General features: G+C 41.9%; 23 non-coding genes across 23 annotated transcripts; 13 read left to right on the top strand and 10 right to left on the bottom strand.

Annotated features, from left to right (window-relative positions):
- Positions 1-375: 375 nt before the first annotated feature.
- On the bottom strand, positions 376-457 carry TRNAS-GCU (transfer RNA serine (anticodon GCU)). Its single transcript has one exon. It is a non-coding gene; the product is annotated as a tRNA-Ser (tRNA).
- A 228-nt stretch (positions 458-685) lies between these two features.
- On the top strand, positions 686-759 carry TRNAT-AGU (transfer RNA threonine (anticodon AGU)). Its single transcript has one exon. It is a non-coding gene; the product is annotated as a tRNA-Thr (tRNA).
- Positions 760-1,816: 1,057 nt separating this feature from the next.
- On the bottom strand, positions 1,817-1,898 carry TRNAS-GCU (transfer RNA serine (anticodon GCU)). The gene has a single exon. It is a non-coding gene; the product is annotated as a tRNA-Ser (tRNA).
- Positions 1,899-2,126: 228 nt separating this feature from the next.
- TRNAT-AGU (transfer RNA threonine (anticodon AGU)) lies at positions 2,127-2,200 on the top strand. Its single transcript has one exon. It is a non-coding gene; the product is annotated as a tRNA-Thr (tRNA).
- A 1,248-nt stretch (positions 2,201-3,448) lies between these two features.
- On the top strand, positions 3,449-3,522 carry TRNAT-UGU (transfer RNA threonine (anticodon UGU)). Its single transcript has one exon. It is a non-coding gene; the product is annotated as a tRNA-Thr (tRNA).
- Positions 3,523-3,899: 377 nt separating this feature from the next.
- TRNAS-GCU (transfer RNA serine (anticodon GCU)) lies at positions 3,900-3,981 on the bottom strand. The gene has a single exon. It is a non-coding gene; the product is annotated as a tRNA-Ser (tRNA).
- A 228-nt stretch (positions 3,982-4,209) lies between these two features.
- On the top strand, positions 4,210-4,283 carry TRNAT-AGU (transfer RNA threonine (anticodon AGU)). The gene has a single exon. It is a non-coding gene; the product is annotated as a tRNA-Thr (tRNA).
- A 1,056-nt stretch (positions 4,284-5,339) lies between these two features.
- Positions 5,340-5,421, bottom strand: TRNAS-GCU (transfer RNA serine (anticodon GCU)). Its single transcript has one exon. It is a non-coding gene; the product is annotated as a tRNA-Ser (tRNA).
- A 228-nt stretch (positions 5,422-5,649) lies between these two features.
- On the top strand, positions 5,650-5,723 carry TRNAT-AGU (transfer RNA threonine (anticodon AGU)). Its single transcript has one exon. It is a non-coding gene; the product is annotated as a tRNA-Thr (tRNA).
- Positions 5,724-6,971: 1,248 nt separating this feature from the next.
- TRNAT-UGU (transfer RNA threonine (anticodon UGU)) lies at positions 6,972-7,045 on the top strand. The gene has a single exon. It is a non-coding gene; the product is annotated as a tRNA-Thr (tRNA).
- Positions 7,046-7,422: 377 nt separating this feature from the next.
- TRNAS-GCU (transfer RNA serine (anticodon GCU)) lies at positions 7,423-7,504 on the bottom strand. Its single transcript has one exon. It is a non-coding gene; the product is annotated as a tRNA-Ser (tRNA).
- Positions 7,505-7,732: 228 nt separating this feature from the next.
- On the top strand, positions 7,733-7,806 carry TRNAT-AGU (transfer RNA threonine (anticodon AGU)). The gene has a single exon. It is a non-coding gene; the product is annotated as a tRNA-Thr (tRNA).
- A 1,056-nt stretch (positions 7,807-8,862) lies between these two features.
- Positions 8,863-8,944, bottom strand: TRNAS-GCU (transfer RNA serine (anticodon GCU)). The gene has a single exon. It is a non-coding gene; the product is annotated as a tRNA-Ser (tRNA).
- A 228-nt stretch (positions 8,945-9,172) lies between these two features.
- Positions 9,173-9,246, top strand: TRNAT-AGU (transfer RNA threonine (anticodon AGU)). Its single transcript has one exon. It is a non-coding gene; the product is annotated as a tRNA-Thr (tRNA).
- Positions 9,247-10,494: 1,248 nt separating this feature from the next.
- Positions 10,495-10,568, top strand: TRNAT-UGU (transfer RNA threonine (anticodon UGU)). The gene has a single exon. It is a non-coding gene; the product is annotated as a tRNA-Thr (tRNA).
- A 377-nt stretch (positions 10,569-10,945) lies between these two features.
- On the bottom strand, positions 10,946-11,027 carry TRNAS-GCU (transfer RNA serine (anticodon GCU)). Its single transcript has one exon. It is a non-coding gene; the product is annotated as a tRNA-Ser (tRNA).
- A 228-nt stretch (positions 11,028-11,255) lies between these two features.
- TRNAT-AGU (transfer RNA threonine (anticodon AGU)) lies at positions 11,256-11,329 on the top strand. The gene has a single exon. It is a non-coding gene; the product is annotated as a tRNA-Thr (tRNA).
- A 1,056-nt stretch (positions 11,330-12,385) lies between these two features.
- On the bottom strand, positions 12,386-12,467 carry TRNAS-GCU (transfer RNA serine (anticodon GCU)). Its single transcript has one exon. It is a non-coding gene; the product is annotated as a tRNA-Ser (tRNA).
- Positions 12,468-12,695: 228 nt separating this feature from the next.
- On the top strand, positions 12,696-12,769 carry TRNAT-AGU (transfer RNA threonine (anticodon AGU)). Its single transcript has one exon. It is a non-coding gene; the product is annotated as a tRNA-Thr (tRNA).
- A 601-nt stretch (positions 12,770-13,370) lies between these two features.
- Positions 13,371-13,444, top strand: TRNAT-UGU (transfer RNA threonine (anticodon UGU)). Its single transcript has one exon. It is a non-coding gene; the product is annotated as a tRNA-Thr (tRNA).
- A 377-nt stretch (positions 13,445-13,821) lies between these two features.
- TRNAS-ACU (transfer RNA serine (anticodon ACU)) lies at positions 13,822-13,903 on the bottom strand. Its single transcript has one exon. It is a non-coding gene; the product is annotated as a tRNA-Ser (tRNA).
- Positions 13,904-14,131: 228 nt separating this feature from the next.
- On the top strand, positions 14,132-14,205 carry TRNAT-AGU (transfer RNA threonine (anticodon AGU)). Its single transcript has one exon. It is a non-coding gene; the product is annotated as a tRNA-Thr (tRNA).
- A 1,055-nt stretch (positions 14,206-15,260) lies between these two features.
- On the bottom strand, positions 15,261-15,342 carry TRNAS-GCU (transfer RNA serine (anticodon GCU)). The gene has a single exon. It is a non-coding gene; the product is annotated as a tRNA-Ser (tRNA).
- Between the last annotated feature and the right edge of the window lie 36 nt (positions 15,343-15,378).

Below are 15,378 nucleotides of genomic sequence, written 5' to 3'. Positions count from 1 at the left end.
CTTTCTTTGCAATTTTGAGCTTTTCATACCAAGAAGTAGACGTTCAATCATATGTGACTTCAAACTTGTCTATCCCACAGTCCTAAGAATGTCCGAGCAAAGTCAAAAATATGTATGCTGGCTGAATGCCCAAAAGAAGGAAATGTCCTCATCTTCTTTATTGGATAGTATTAAGCACCATGCAAGAGAAATGGAAAAACAATGCAGGATTACTAATGCCAGGTTGATAGGTCACATGAGGCACGTTTCTGAATCAAAAATAGAAAACTGCCATGGTGGGAGCATCCACTGCATATGCTGACAATAAAGAATCTACAAGGCAAGTTGCAAAGAATCTACTAGGCAAGCTGCAAAGTGGTAAAAGGTAGAAGGAACCGACGAGGATGGGATTTGAACCCATGCATGCAGAGCACAATGGATTAGCAGTCCATCGCCTTAACCACTCGGCCACCTCGTCTACATAAGTCCCTACCTCCAGGTGATAGATTCTGAGAACAGGGTCAAAAAGTTTTTTGCTGCATTTTTATTGAAGGTCACAGATCAGGCACTAGCTGAGGGGACCGTAACTCCAAGTTGGTGAAAAAATGCAAGCTGCAACCACTCCATCAATGCACAACATTTAGTAGAAATTTGAATCATTGCGTAAGAAATTCCCATTTTCTGGCTTTTCTGCTGGACTTCACTTGGCGCTGTGGCTTAGGTGGTTAAAGCGCCTGTCTAGTAAACAGGAGATCCTGAGTTCAAATCTCAGCAGTGCCTTTTTTTTCCCCTAAATTTTAAGCTTTTCATACCAAAAAGCAGATGTTCAATCCTATCTGACATCAATATTGTCCATCCCACAGCCCTAAGACAGTCCGAGCAAAGTCAAAAATATGGATGCTGGCTAAACGCCCAAAAGAAAGAAATGTCCTCATCTTCTTTATAGGATAGCATTAAGCACCATGCAAGAGGAATTGGAAAACAAGGCAGGATTTCTAAGGCCTGGTTGATAGGTCACGTAACGCACCCTTCTGGATTGGAAATAGAAAACTCCCATGCCTGCAAAGACAATAAAAAATCTACAAAGCAAGATACCAAGTTGGAAAAGGCATGCAGAGCACAATGGATTAGCCGTCCATCGACTTAACCCCTCGGCCACCTCGTCTTTAAAAGGCAACCACTCCAGGTGAGACATTCTGACAACATGATCAACAAGTCTTTGGCTGCATTTTCATTGAAGGTCACATATTAAGCACTGGCTGAATGGACCGTAACTTAAAAAATGCAAGCTGCAACTGCTCCGTCAATATACAGCATTTTGTAGACATTTTAATCATTGCATAGCAATTCCCATTTTCTGACTTTCTGACTTTTTGGCTTTTTGGCATTGGTTGTCATGGCGCTGTGGCTTAGTTGGTCTTGTAAACAGGAGATCCTGAGTTCGAATCTCAGCAGTGCCTTTCTTTCTTTGCAATTTTGAGCTTTTCATACCAAGAAGTAGACGTTCAATCATATGTGACTTCAAACTTGTCTATCCCACAGTCCTAAGAATGTCCGAGCAAAGTCAAAAATATGTATGCTGGCTGAATGCCCAAAAGAAGGAAATGTCCTCATCTTCTTTATTGGATAGTATTAAGCACCATGCAAGAGAAATGGAAAAACAATGCAGGATTACTAATGCCAGGTTGATAGGTCACATGAGGCACGTTTCTGAATCAAAAATAGAAAACTGCCATGGTGGGAGCATCCACTGCATATGCTGACAATAAAGAATCTACAAGGCAAGTTGCAAAGAATCTACTAGGCAAGCTGCAAAGTGGTAAAAGGTAGAAGGAACCGACAAGGATGGGATTTGAACCCATGCATGCAGAGCACAATGGATTAGCAGTCCATCGCCTTAACCACTCGGCCACCTCGTCTACATAAGTCCCTACCTCCAGGTGATAGATTCTGAGAACAGGGTCAAAAAGTTTTTTGCTGCATTTTTATTGAAGGTCACAGATCAGGCACTAGCTGAGGGGACCGTAACTCCAAGTTGGTGAAAAAATGCAAGCTGCAACCACTCCATCAATGCACAACATTTAGTAGAAATTTGAATCATTGCGTAAGAAATTCCCATTTTCTGGCTTTTCTGCTGGACTTCACTTGGCGCTGTGGCTTAGGTGGTTAAAGCGCCTGTCTAGTAAACAGGAGATCCTGAGTTCAAATCTCAGCAGTGCCTTTTTTTCCCCTAAATTTTAAGCTTTTCATACCAAAAAGCAGATGTTCAATCCTATCTGACATCAATATTGTCCATCCCACAGCCCTAAGACAGTCCGAGCAAAGTCAAAAATATGGATGCTGGCTAAACGCCCAAAAGAAAGAAATGTCCTCATCTTCTTTATAGGATAGCATTAAGCACCATGCAAGAGGAATTGGAAAACAAGGCAGGATTTCTAAGGCCTGGTTGATAGGTCACGTAACGCACCCTTCTGGATTGGAAATAGAAAACTCCCATGCCTGCAAAGACAATAAAAAATCTACAAAGCAAGATACCAAGTTGGAAAAGGCATGCAGAGCACAATGGATTAGCCGTCCATCGACTTAACCCCTCGGCCACCTCGTCTTTAAAAGGCAACCACTCCAGGTGAGACATTCTGACAACATGATCAACAAGTCTTTGGCTGCATTTTCATTGAAGGTCACATATTAAGCACTGGCTGAATGGACCGTAACTTAAAAAATGCAAGCTGCAACTGCTCCGTCAATATACAGCATTTTGTAGACATTTTAATCATTGCATAGCAATTCCCATTTTCTGACTTTCTGACTTTTTGGCTTTTTGGCATTGGTTGTCATGGCGCTGCGGCTTAGTTGGTCTTGTAAACAGGAGATCCTGAGTTCGAATCTCAGCAGTGCCTTTCTTTCTTTGCAATTTTGAGCTTTTCATACCAAGAAGTAGACGTTCAATCATTTATGACTTCAAACTTGTCTATCCCACAGTCCTAAGAATGTCCGAGCAAAGTCAAAAATATGTATGCTGGCTGAATGCCCAAAAGAAGGAAATGTCCTCATCTTCTTTATTGGATAGTATTAAGGATTTCTAAGGCCTGGTTGATAGGTCACGTAACGCACCCTTCTGGATTGGAAATAGAAAACTCCCATGCCTGCAAAGACAATAAAAAATCTTCAAAGCAAGATACCAAGTTGGAAAAGGCATGCAGAGCACAATGGATTAGCCGTCCATCGACTTAACTCCTCGGCCACCTCGTCTTTAAAAGGCAACCACTCCAGGTGAGACATTCTGACAACATGATCAACAAGTCTTTGGCTGCATTTTCATTGAAGGTAACATATTAAGCACTGGCTGAATGGACCGTAACTCAAAAAATGCAAGCTGCAACTGCTCCGTCAATATACAGCATTTTGTATACATTTTACTCATTGCATAGCAATTCCCATTTTCTGACTTTAAGGAAAGGGTTGTCATGGCGCTGCGGCTTAGTTGGTTAAAGCGCCTGTCTTGTAAACAGGAGATCCTGAGTTCGAATCTCAGCAGTGCCTTTCTTTCTTTGCAATTTTGAGCTTTTCATACCAAGAAGTAGACGTTCAATCATATGTGACTTCAAACTTGTCTATCCCACAGTCCTAAGAATGTCCGAGCAAAGTCAAAAATATGTATGCTGGCTGAATGCCCAAAAGAAGGAAATGTCCTCATCTTCTTTATTGGATAGTATTAAGCACCATGCAAGAGAAATGGAAAAACAATGCAGGATTACTAATGCCAGGTTGATAGGTCACATGAGGCACGTTTCTGAATCAAAAATAGAAAACTGCCATGGTGGGAGCATCCACTGCATATGCTGACAATAAAGAATCTACAAGGCAAGTTGCAAAGAATCTACTAGGCAAGCTGCAAAGTGGTAAAAGGTAGAAGAAACCGACGAGGATGGGATTTGAACCCATGCATGCAGAGCACAATGGATTAGCAGTCCATCGCCTTAACCACTCGGCCACCTCGTCTACATAAGTCCCTACCTCCAGGTGATAGATTCTGAGAACAGGGTCAAAAAGTTTTTTGCTGCATTTTTATTGAAGGTCACAGATCAGGCACTAGCTGAGGGGACCGTAACTCCAAGTTGGTGAAAAAATGCAAGCTGCAACCACTCCATCAATGCACAACATTTAGTAGAAATTTGAATCATTGCGTAAGAAATTCCCATTTTCTGGCTTTTCTGCTGGACTTCACTTGGCGCTGTGGCTTAGGTGGTTAAAGCGCCTGTCTAGTAAACAGGAGATCCTGAGTTCAAATCTCAGCAGTGCCTTTTTTTCCCCTAAATTTTAAGCTTTTCATACCAAAAAGCAGATGTTCAATCCTATCTGACATCAATATTGTCCATCCCACAGCCCTAAGACAGTCCGAGCAAAGTCAAAAATATGGATGCTGGCTAAACGCCCAAAAGAAAGAAATGTCCTCATCTTCTTTATAGGATAGCATTAAGCACCATGCAAGAGGAATTGGAAAACAAGGCAGGATTTCTAAGGCCTGGTTGATAGGTCACGTAACGCACCCTTCTGGATTGGAAATAGAAAACTCCCATGCCTGCAAAGACAATAAAAAATCTACAAAGCAAGATACCAAGTTGGAAAAGGCATGCAGAGCACAATGGATTAGCCGTCCATCGACTTAACCCCTCGGCCACCTCGTCTTTAAAAGGCAACCACTCCAGGTGAGACATTCTGACAACATGATCAACAAGTCTTTGGCTGCATTTTCATTGAAGGTCACATATTAAGCACTGGCTGAATGGACCGTAACTTAAAAAATGCAAGCTGCAACTGCTCCGTCAATATACAGCATTTTGTAGACATTTTAATCATTGCATAGCAATTCCCATTTTCTGACTTTCTGACTTTTTGGCTTTTTGGCATTGGTTGTCATGGCGCTGTGGCTTAGTTGGTCTTGTAAACAGGAGATCCTGAGTTCGAATCTCAGCAGTGCCTTTCTTTCTTTGCAATTTTGAGCTTTTCATACCAAGAAGTAGACGTTCAATCATATGTGACTTCAAACTTGTCTATCCCACAGTCCTAAGAATGTCCGAGCAAAGTCAAAAATATGTATGCTGGCTGAATGCCCAAAAGAAGGAAATGTCCTCATCTTCTTTATTGGATAGTATTAAGCACCATGCAAGAGAAATGGAAAAACAATGCAGGATTACTAATGCCAGGTTGATAGGTCACATGAGGCACGTTTCTGAATCAAAAATAGAAAACTGCCATGGTGGGAGCATCCACTGCATATGCTGACAATAAAGAATCTACAAGGCAAGTTGCAAAGAATCTACTAGGCAAGCTGCAAAGTGGTAAAAGGTAGAAGGAACCGACAAGGATGGGATTTGAACCCATGCATGCAGAGCACAATGGATTAGCAGTCCATCGCCTTAACCACTCGGCCACCTCGTCTACATAAGTCCCTACCTCCAGGTGATAGATTCTGAGAACAGGGTCAAAAAGTTTTTTGCTGCATTTTTATTGAAGGTCACAGATCAGGCACTAGCTGAGGGGACCGTAACTCCAAGTTGGTGAAAAAATGCAAGCTGCAACCACTCCATCAATGCACAACATTTAGTAGAAATTTGAATCATTGCGTAAGAAATTCCCATTTTCTGGCTTTTCTGCTGGACTTCACTTGGCGCTGTGGCTTAGGTGGTTAAAGCGCCTGTCTAGTAAACAGGAGATCCTGAGTTCAAATCTCAGCAGTGCCTTTTTTTCCCCTAAATTTTAAGCTTTTCATACCAAAAAGCAGATGTTCAATCCTATCTGACATCAATATTGTCCATCCCACAGCCCTAAGACAGTCCGAGCAAAGTCAAAAATATGGATGCTGGCTGAACGCCCAAAAGAAAGAAATGTCCTCATCTTCTTTATAGGATAGCATTAAGCACCATGCAAGAGGAATTGGAAAACAAGGCAGGATTTCTAAGGCCTGGTTGATAGGTCACGTAACGCACCCTTCTGGATTGGAAATAGAAAACTCCCATGCCTGCAAAGACAATAAAAAATCTACAAAGCAAGATACCAAGTTGGAAAAGGCATGCAGAGCACAATGGATTAGCCGTCCATCGACTTAACCCCTCGGCCACCTCGTCTTTAAAAGGCAACCACTCCAGGTGAGACATTCTGACAACATGATCAACAAGTCTTTGGCTGCATTTTCATTGAAGGTCACATATTAAGCACTGGCTGAATGGACCGTAACTTAAAAAATGCAAGCTGCAACTGCTCCGTCAATATACAGCATTTTGTAGACATTTTAATCATTGCATAGCAATTCCCATTTTCTGACTTTCTGACTTTTTGGCTTTTTGGCATTGGTTGTCATGGCGCTGCGGCTTAGTTGGTCTTGTAAACAGGAGATCCTGAGTTCGAATCTCAGCAGTGCCTTTCTTTCTTTGCAATTTTGAGCTTTTCATACCAAGAAGTAGACGTTCAATCATTTATGACTTCAAACTTGTCTATCCCACAGTCCTAAGAATGTCCGAGCAAAGTCAAAAATATGTATGCTGGCTGAATGCCCAAAAGAAGGAAATGTCCTCATCTTCTTTATTGGATAGTATTAAGGATTTCTAAGGCCTGGTTGATAGGTCACGTAACGCACCCTTCTGGATTGGAAATAGAAAACTCCCATGCCTGCAAAGACAATAAAAAATCTTCAAAGCAAGATACCAAGTTGGAAAAGGCATGCAGAGCACAATGGATTAGCCGTCCATCGACTTAACTCCTCGGCCACCTCGTCTTTAAAAGGCAACCACTCCAGGTGAGACATTCTGACAACATGATCAACAAGTCTTTGGCTGCATTTTCATTGAAGGTAACATATTAAGCACTGGCTGAATGGACCGTAACTCAAAAAATGCAAGCTGCAACTGCTCCGTCAATATACAGCATTTTGTATACATTTTACTCATTGCATAGCAATTCCCATTTTCTGACTTTAAGGAAAGGGTTGTCATGGCGCTGTGGCTTAGTTGGTTAAAGCGCCTGTCTTGTAAACAGGAGATCCTGAGTTCGAATCTCAGCAGTGCCTTTCTTTCTTTGCAATTTTGAGCTTTTCATACCAAGAAGTAGACGTTCAATCATATGTGACTTCAAACTTGTCTATCCCACAGTCCTAAGAATGTCCGAGCAAAGTCAAAAATATGTATGCTGGCTGAATGCCCAAAAGAAGGAAATGTCCTCATCTTCTTTATTGGATAGTATTAAGCACCATGCAAGAGAAATGGAAAAACAATGCAGGATTACTAATGCCAGGTTGATAGGTCACATGAGGCACGTTTCTGAATCAAAAATAGAAAACTGCCATGGTGGGAGCATCCACTGCATATGCTGACAATAAAGAATCTACAAGGCAAGTTGCAAAGAATCTACTAGGCAAGCTGCAAAGTGGTAAAAGGTAGAAGAAACCGACGAGGATGGGATTTGAACCCATGCATGCAGAGCACAATGGATTAGCAGTCCATCGCCTTAACCACTCGGCCACCTCGTCTACATAAGTCCCTACCTCCAGGTGATAGATTCTGAGAACAGGGTCAAAAAGTTTTTTGCTGCATTTTTATTGAAGGTCACAGATCAGGCACTAGCTGAGGGGACCGTAACTCCAAGTTGGTGAAAAAATGCAAGCTGCAACCACTCCATCAATGCACAACATTTAGTAGAAATTTGAATCATTGCGTAAGAAATTCCCATTTTCTGGCTTTTCTGCTGGACTTCACTTGGCGCTGTGGCTTAGGTGGTTAAAGCGCCTGTCTAGTAAACAGGAGATCCTGAGTTCAAATCTCAGCAGTGCCTTTTTTTCCCCTAAATTTTAAGCTTTTCATACCAAAAAGCAGATGTTCAATCCTATCTGACATCAATATTGTCCATCCCACAGCCCTAAGACAGTCCGAGCAAAGTCAAAAATATGGATGCTGGCTAAACGCCCAAAAGAAAGAAATGTCCTCATCTTCTTTATAGGATAGCATTAAGCACCATGCAAGAGGAATTGGAAAACAAGGCAGGATTTCTAAGGCCTGGTTGATAGGTCACGTAACGCACCCTTCTGGATTGGAAATAGAAAACTCCCATGCCTGCAAAGACAATAAAAAATCTACAAAGCAAGATACCAAGTTGGAAAAGGCATGCAGAGCACAATGGATTAGCCGTCCATCGACTTAACCCCTCGGCCACCTCGTCTTTAAAAGGCAACCACTCCAGGTGAGACATTCTGACAACATGATCAACAAGTCTTTGGCTGCATTTTCATTGAAGGTCACATATTAAGCACTGGCTGAATGGACCGTAACTTAAAAAATGCAAGCTGCAACTGCTCCGTCAATATACAGCATTTTGTAGACATTTTAATCATTGCATAGCAATTCCCATTTTCTGACTTTCTGACTTTTTGGCTTTTTGGCATTGGTTGTCATGGCGCTGTGGCTTAGTTGGTCTTGTAAACAGGAGATCCTGAGTTCGAATCTCAGCAGTGCCTTTCTTTCTTTGCAATTTTGAGCTTTTCATACCAAGAAGTAGACGTTCAATCATATGTGACTTCAAACTTGTCTATCCCACAGTCCTAAGAATGTCCGAGCAAAGTCAAAAATATGTATGCTGGCTGAATGCCCAAAAGAAGGAAATGTCCTCATCTTCTTTATTGGATAGTATTAAGCACCATGCAAGAGAAATGGAAAAACAATGCAGGATTACTAATGCCAGGTTGATAGGTCACATGAGGCACGTTTCTGAATCAAAAATAGAAAACTGCCATGGTGGGAGCATCCACTGCATATGCTGACAATAAAGAATCTACAAGGCAAGTTGCAAAGAATCTACTAGGCAAGCTGCAAAGTGGTAAAAGGTAGAAGGAACCGACAAGGATGGGATTTGAACCCATGCATGCAGAGCACAATGGATTAGCAGTCCATCGCCTTAACCACTCGGCCACCTCGTCTACATAAGTCCCTACCTCCAGGTGATAGATTCTGAGAACAGGGTCAAAAAGTTTTTTGCTGCATTTTTATTGAAGGTCACAGATCAGGCACTAGCTGAGGGGACCGTAACTCCAAGTTGGTGAAAAAATGCAAGCTGCAACCACTCCATCAATGCACAACATTTAGTAGAAATTTGAATCATTGCGTAAGAAATTCCCATTTTCTGGCTTTTCTGCTGGACTTCACTTGGCGCTGTGGCTTAGGTGGTTAAAGCGCCTGTCTAGTAAACAGGAGATCCTGAGTTCAAATCTCAGCAGTGCCTTTTTTTCCCCTAAATTTTAAGCTTTTCATACCAAAAAGCAGATGTTCAATCCTATCTGACATCAATATTGTCCATCCCACAGCCCTAAGACAGTCCGAGCAAAGTCAAAAATATGGATGCTGGCTAAACGCCCAAAAGAAAGAAATGTCCTCATCTTCTTTATAGGATAGCATTAAGCACCATGCAAGAGGAATTGGAAAACAAGGCAGGATTTCTAAGGCCTGGTTGATAGGTCACGTAACGCACCCTTCTGGATTGGAAATAGAAAACTCCCATGCCTGCAAAGACAATAAAAAATCTACAAAGCAAGATACCAAGTTGGAAAAGGCATGCAGAGCACAATGGATTAGCCGTCCATCGACTTAACCCCTCGGCCACCTCGTCTTTAAAAGGCAACCACTCCAGGTGAGACATTCTGACAACATGATCAACAAGTCTTTGGCTGCATTTTCATTGAAGGTCACATATTAAGCACTGGCTGAATGGACCGTAACTTAAAAAATGCAAGCTGCAACTGCTCCGTCAATATACAGCATTTTGTAGACATTTTAATCATTGCATAGCAATTCCCATTTTCTGACTTTCTGACTTTTTGGCTTTTTGGCATTGGTTGTCATGGCGCTGCGGCTTAGTTGGTCTTGTAAACAGGAGATCCTGAGTTCGAATCTCAGCAGTGCCTTTCTTTCTTTGCAATTTTGAGCTTTTCATACCAAGAAGTAGACGTTCAATCATTTATGACTTCAAACTTGTCTATCTCACAGTCCTAAGAATGTCCGAGCAAAGTCAAAAATATGTATGCTGGCTGAATGCCCAAAAGAAGGAAATGTCCTCATCTTCTTTATTGGATAGTATTAAGGATTTCTAAGGCCTGGTTGATAGGTCACGTAACGCACCCTTCTGGATTGGAAATAGAAAACTCCCATGCCTGCAAAGACAATAAAAAATCTTCAAAGCAAGATACCAAGTTGGAAAAGGCATGCAGAGCACAATGGATTAGCCGTCCATCGACTTAACTCCTCGGCCACCTCGTCTTTAAAAGGCAACCACTCCAGGTGAGACATTCTGACAACATGATCAACAAGTCTTTGGCTGCATTTTCATTGAAGGTAACATATTAAGCACTGGCTGAATGGACCGTAACTCAAAAAATGCAAGCTGCAACTGCTCCGTCAATATACAGCATTTTGTATACATTTTACTCATTGCATAGCAATTCCCATTTTCTGACTTTAAGGAAAGGGTTGTCATGGCGCTGTGGCTTAGTTGGTTAAAGCGCCTGTCTTGTAAACAGGAGATCCTGAGTTCGAATCTCAGCAGTGCCTTTCTTTCTTTGCAATTTTGAGCTTTTCATACCAAGAAGTAGACGTTCAATCATATGTGACTTCAAACTTGTCTATCCCACAGTCCTAAGAATGTCCGAGCAAAGTCAAAAATATGTATGCTGGCTGAATGCCCAAAAGAAGGAAATGTCCTCATCTTCTTTATTGGATAGTATTAAGCACCATGCAAGAGAAATGGAAAAACAATGCAGGATTACTAATGCCAGGTTGATAGGTCACATGAGGCACGTTTCTGAATCAAAAATAGAAAACTGCCATGGTGGGAGCATCCACTGCATATGCTGACAATAAAGAATCTACAAGGCAAGTTGCAAAGAATCTACTAGGCAAGCTGCAAAGTGGTAAAAGGTAGAAGGAACCGACGAGGATGGGATTTGAACCCATGCATGCAGAGCACAATGGATTAGCAGTCCATCGCCTTAACCACTCGGCCACCTCGTCTACATAAGTCCCTACCTCCAGGTGATAGATTCTGAGAACAGGGTCAAAAAGTTTTTTGCTGCATTTTTATTGAAGGTCACAGATCAGGCACTAGCTGAGGGGACCGTAACTCCAAGTTGGTGAAAAAATGCAAGCTGCAACCACTCCATCAATGCACAACATTTAGTAGAAATTTGAATCATTGCGTAAGAAATTCCCATTTTCTGGCTTTTCTGCTGGACTTCACTTGGCGCTGTGGCTTAGGTGGTTAAAGCGCCTGTCTAGTAAACAGGAGATCCTGAGTTCAAATCTCAGCAGTGCCTTTTTTTCCCCTAAATTTTAAGCTTTTCATACCAAAAAGCAGATGTTCAATCCTATCTGACATCAATATTGTCCATCCCACAGCCCTAAGACAGTCCGAGCAAAGTCAAAAATATGGATGCTGGCTAAACGCCCAAAAGAAAGAAATGTCCTCATCTTCTTTATAGGATAGCATTAAGCACCATGCAAGAGGAATTGGAAAACAAGGCAGGATTTCTAAGGCCTGGTTGATAGGTCACGTAACGCACCCTTCTGGATTGGAAATAGAAAACTCCCATGCCTGCAAAGACAATAAAAAATCTACAAAGCAAGATACCAAGTTGGAAAAGGCATGCAGAGCACAATGGATTAGCCGTCCATCGACTTAACCCCTCGGCCACCTCGTCTTTAAAAGGCAACCACTCCAGGTGAGACATTCTGACAACATGATCAACAAGTCTTTGGCTGCATTTTCATTGAAGGTCACATATTAAGCACTGGCTGAATGGACCGTAACTTAAAAAATGCAAGCTGCAACTGCTCCGTCAATATACAGCATTTTGTAGACATTTTAATCATTGCATAGCAATTCCCATTTTCTGACTTTCTGACTTTTTGGCTTTTTGACATTGGTTGTCATGGCGCTGCGGCTTAGTTGGTCTTGTAAACAGGAGATCCTGAGTTCGAATCTCAGCAGTGCCTTTCTTTCTTTGCAATTTTGAGCTTTTCATACCAAGAAGTAGACGTTCAATCATATGTGACTTCAAACTTGTCTATCCCACAGTCCTAAGAATGTCCGAGCAAAGTCAAAAATATGTATGCTGGCTGAATGCCCAAAAGAAGGAAATGTCCTCATCTTCTTTATTGGATAGTATTAAGCACCATGCAAGAGAAATGGAAAAACAATGCAGGATTACTAATGCCAGGTTGATAGGTCACATGAGGCACGTTTCTGAATCAAAAATAGAAAACTGCCATGGTGGGAGCATCCACTGCATATGCTGACAATAAAGAATCTACAAGGCAAGTTGCAAAGAATCTACTAGGCAAGCTGCAAAGTGGTAAAAAGTAGAAGAAACCGACGAGGATGGGATTTGAACCCATGCATGCAGAGCACAATGGATTAGCAGTCCATCGCCTTAACCACTCGGCCACCTCGTCTACATAAGTCTTTACCTCCAGGTGATAGATTCTGAGAACAGGGTCAAAAAGTTTTTTGCTGCATTTTTATTGAAGGTCACAGATCAGGCACTGGCTGAGGGGACCGTAACTCCAAGTTGGTGAAAAAATGCAAGCTGCAACCACTCCATCAATGCACAACATTTAGTTGAAATTTGAATCATTGCGTAAGAAATTCCCATTTTCTGGCTTTTCTGCTGGACTTCATGTGGTGCTGTGGCTTAGTTGGTTAAAGCGCCTGTCTAGTAAACAGGAGATCCTGAGTTCAAATCTCAGCAGTGCCTTTTTTCCCCCTAAATTTTAAGCTTTTCATACCAAAAAGCAGATGTTCAATCCTATCTGACATCAATATTGACCATCCCACAGCCCTAAGACAGTCCGAGCAAAGTCAAAAATATGGATGCTGGCTAAACGTCCAAAAGAAAGAAATGTCCTCATCTTCTTTATAGGATAGCATTAAGCACCATGCAAGAGGAATTGGAAAACAAAGCAGGATTTCTAAGGCCTGGTTGATAGGTCACGTAACGCACCCTTCTGGATTGGAAATAGAAAACTCCCATGCCTGCAAAGACAATAAAAAATCTTCAAAGCAAGATACCAAGTTGGAAAAGGCATGCAGAGCACAATGGATTAGCCGTCCATCGACTTAACCCCTCGGCCACCTCGTCTTTAAAAGGCAACCACTCCAGGTGAGACATTCTGACAACATGATCAACAAGTCTTTGGCTGCATTTTCATTGAAGGTAACATATTAAGCACTGGCTGAATGGACCGTAACTCAAAAAATGCAAGCTGCAACTGCTCCGTCAATATACAGCATTTTGTATACATTTTACTCATTGCATAGCAATTCCCATTTTCTGACTTTAAGGAAAGGGTTGTCATGGCGCTGTGGCTTAGTTGGTTAAAGCGCCTGTCTTGTAAACAGGAGATCCTGAGTTCGAATCTCAGCAGTGCCTTTCTTTCTTTGCAATTTTGAGCTTTTCATACCAAGAAGTAGACGTTCAATCATATGTGACTTCAAACTTGTCTATCCCACAGTCCTAAGAATGTCCGAGCAAAGTCAAAAATATGTATGCTGGCTGAATGCCCAAAAGAAGGAAATGTCCTCATCTTCTTTATTGGATAGTATTAAGCACCATGCAAGAGAAATGGAAAAACAATGCAGGATTACTAATGCCAGGTTGATAGGTCACATGAGGCACGTTTCTGAAGCAAAAATAGAAAACTGCCATGGTGGGAGCATCCACTGCATATGCTGACAATAAAGAATCTACAAGGCAAGTTGCAAAGAATCTACTAGGCAAGCTGCAAAGTGGTAAAAGGTAGAAGGAACCGACGAGGATGGGATTTGAACCCATGCATGCAGAGCACAATGGATTAGTAGTCCATCGCCTTAACCACTCGGCCACCTCGTCTACATAAGTCCCTACCTCCAGGTGATAGATTCTGAGAACAGGGTCAAAAAGTTTTTTGCTGCATTTTTATTGAAGGTCACAGATCAGGCACTAGCTGAGGGGACCGTAACTCCAAGTTGGTGAAAAAATGCAAGCTGCAACCACTCCATCAATGCACAACATTTAGTAGAAATTTGAATCATTGCGTAAGAAATTCCCATTTTCTGGCTTTTCTGCTGGACTTCACTTGGCGCTGTGGCTTAGGTGGTTAAAGCGCCTGTCTAGTAAACAGGAGATCCTGAGTTCAAATCTCAGCAGTGCCTTTTTTCCCCTAAATTTTAAGCTTTTCATACCAAAAAGCAGATGTTCAATCCTATCTGACATCAATATTGTCCATCCCACAGCCCTAAGACAGTCCGAGCAAAGTCAAAAATATGGATGCTGGCTAAACGCCCAAAAGAAAGAAATGTCCTCATCTTCTTTATAGGATAGCATTAAGCACCATGCAAGAGGAATTGGAAAACAAGGCAGGATTTCTAAGGCCTGGTTGATAGGTCACGTAACGCACCCTTCTGGATTGGAAATAGAAAACTCCCATGCCTGCAAAGACAATAAAAAATCTACAAAGCAAGATACCAAGTTGGAAAAGGCATGCAGAGCACAATGGATTAGCCGTCCATCGACTTAACCCCTCTGCCACCTCGTCTTTAAAAGGCAACCACTCCAGGTGAGACATTCTGACAACATGATCAACAAGTCTTTGGCTGCATTTTCATTGAAGGTCACATATTAAGCACTGGCTGAATGGACCGTAACTCAAAAAATGCAAGCTGCAACTGCTCCGTCAATATACAGCATTTTGTAGACATTTTAATCATTGCATAGCAATTCCCATTTTCTGACTTTCTGACTTTTTGGCTTTTTGGCATTGGTTGTCATGGCGCTGTGGCTTAGTTGGTCTTGTAAACAGGAGATCCTGAGTTCGAATCTCAGCAGTGCCTTTCTTTCTTTGCAATTTTGAGCTTTTCATACCAAGAAGTAGACGTTCAATCATATGTGACTTCAAACTTGTCTATCCCACAGTCCTAAGAATGTCCGAGCAAAGTCAAAAATATGTATGCTGGCTGAATGCCCAAAAGAAGGAAATGTCCTCATCTTCTTTATTGAATAGTATTAAGCACCATGCAAGAGAAATGGAAAAACAATGCAGGATTACTAATGCCAGGTTGATAGGTCACATGAGGCACGTTTCTGAATCAAAAATAGAAAACTGCCATGGTGGGAGCATCCACTGCATATGCTGACAATAAAGAATCTACAAGGCAAGTTGCAAAGAATCTACTAGGCAAGCTGCAAAGTGGTAAAAAGTAGAAGAAACCGACGAGGATGGGATTTGAACCCATGCATGCAGAGCACAATGGATTAGCAGTCCATCGCCTTAACCACTCGGCCACCTCGTCTACATAAGTCCCTACCTCCAGGTGATAGATTCTGAG

Source organism: Hyla sarda, unplaced genomic scaffold (genome assembly GCF_029499605.1).
Source record: "Hyla sarda isolate aHylSar1 unplaced genomic scaffold, aHylSar1.hap1 scaffold_1129, whole genome shotgun sequence".
NCBI lineage: Eukaryota > Metazoa > Chordata > Amphibia > Anura > Hylidae > Hyla > Hyla sarda.
Note: the sequence above shows the minus strand (reverse complement) of the source record. Positions and strands in the feature narration are given on the sequence as shown.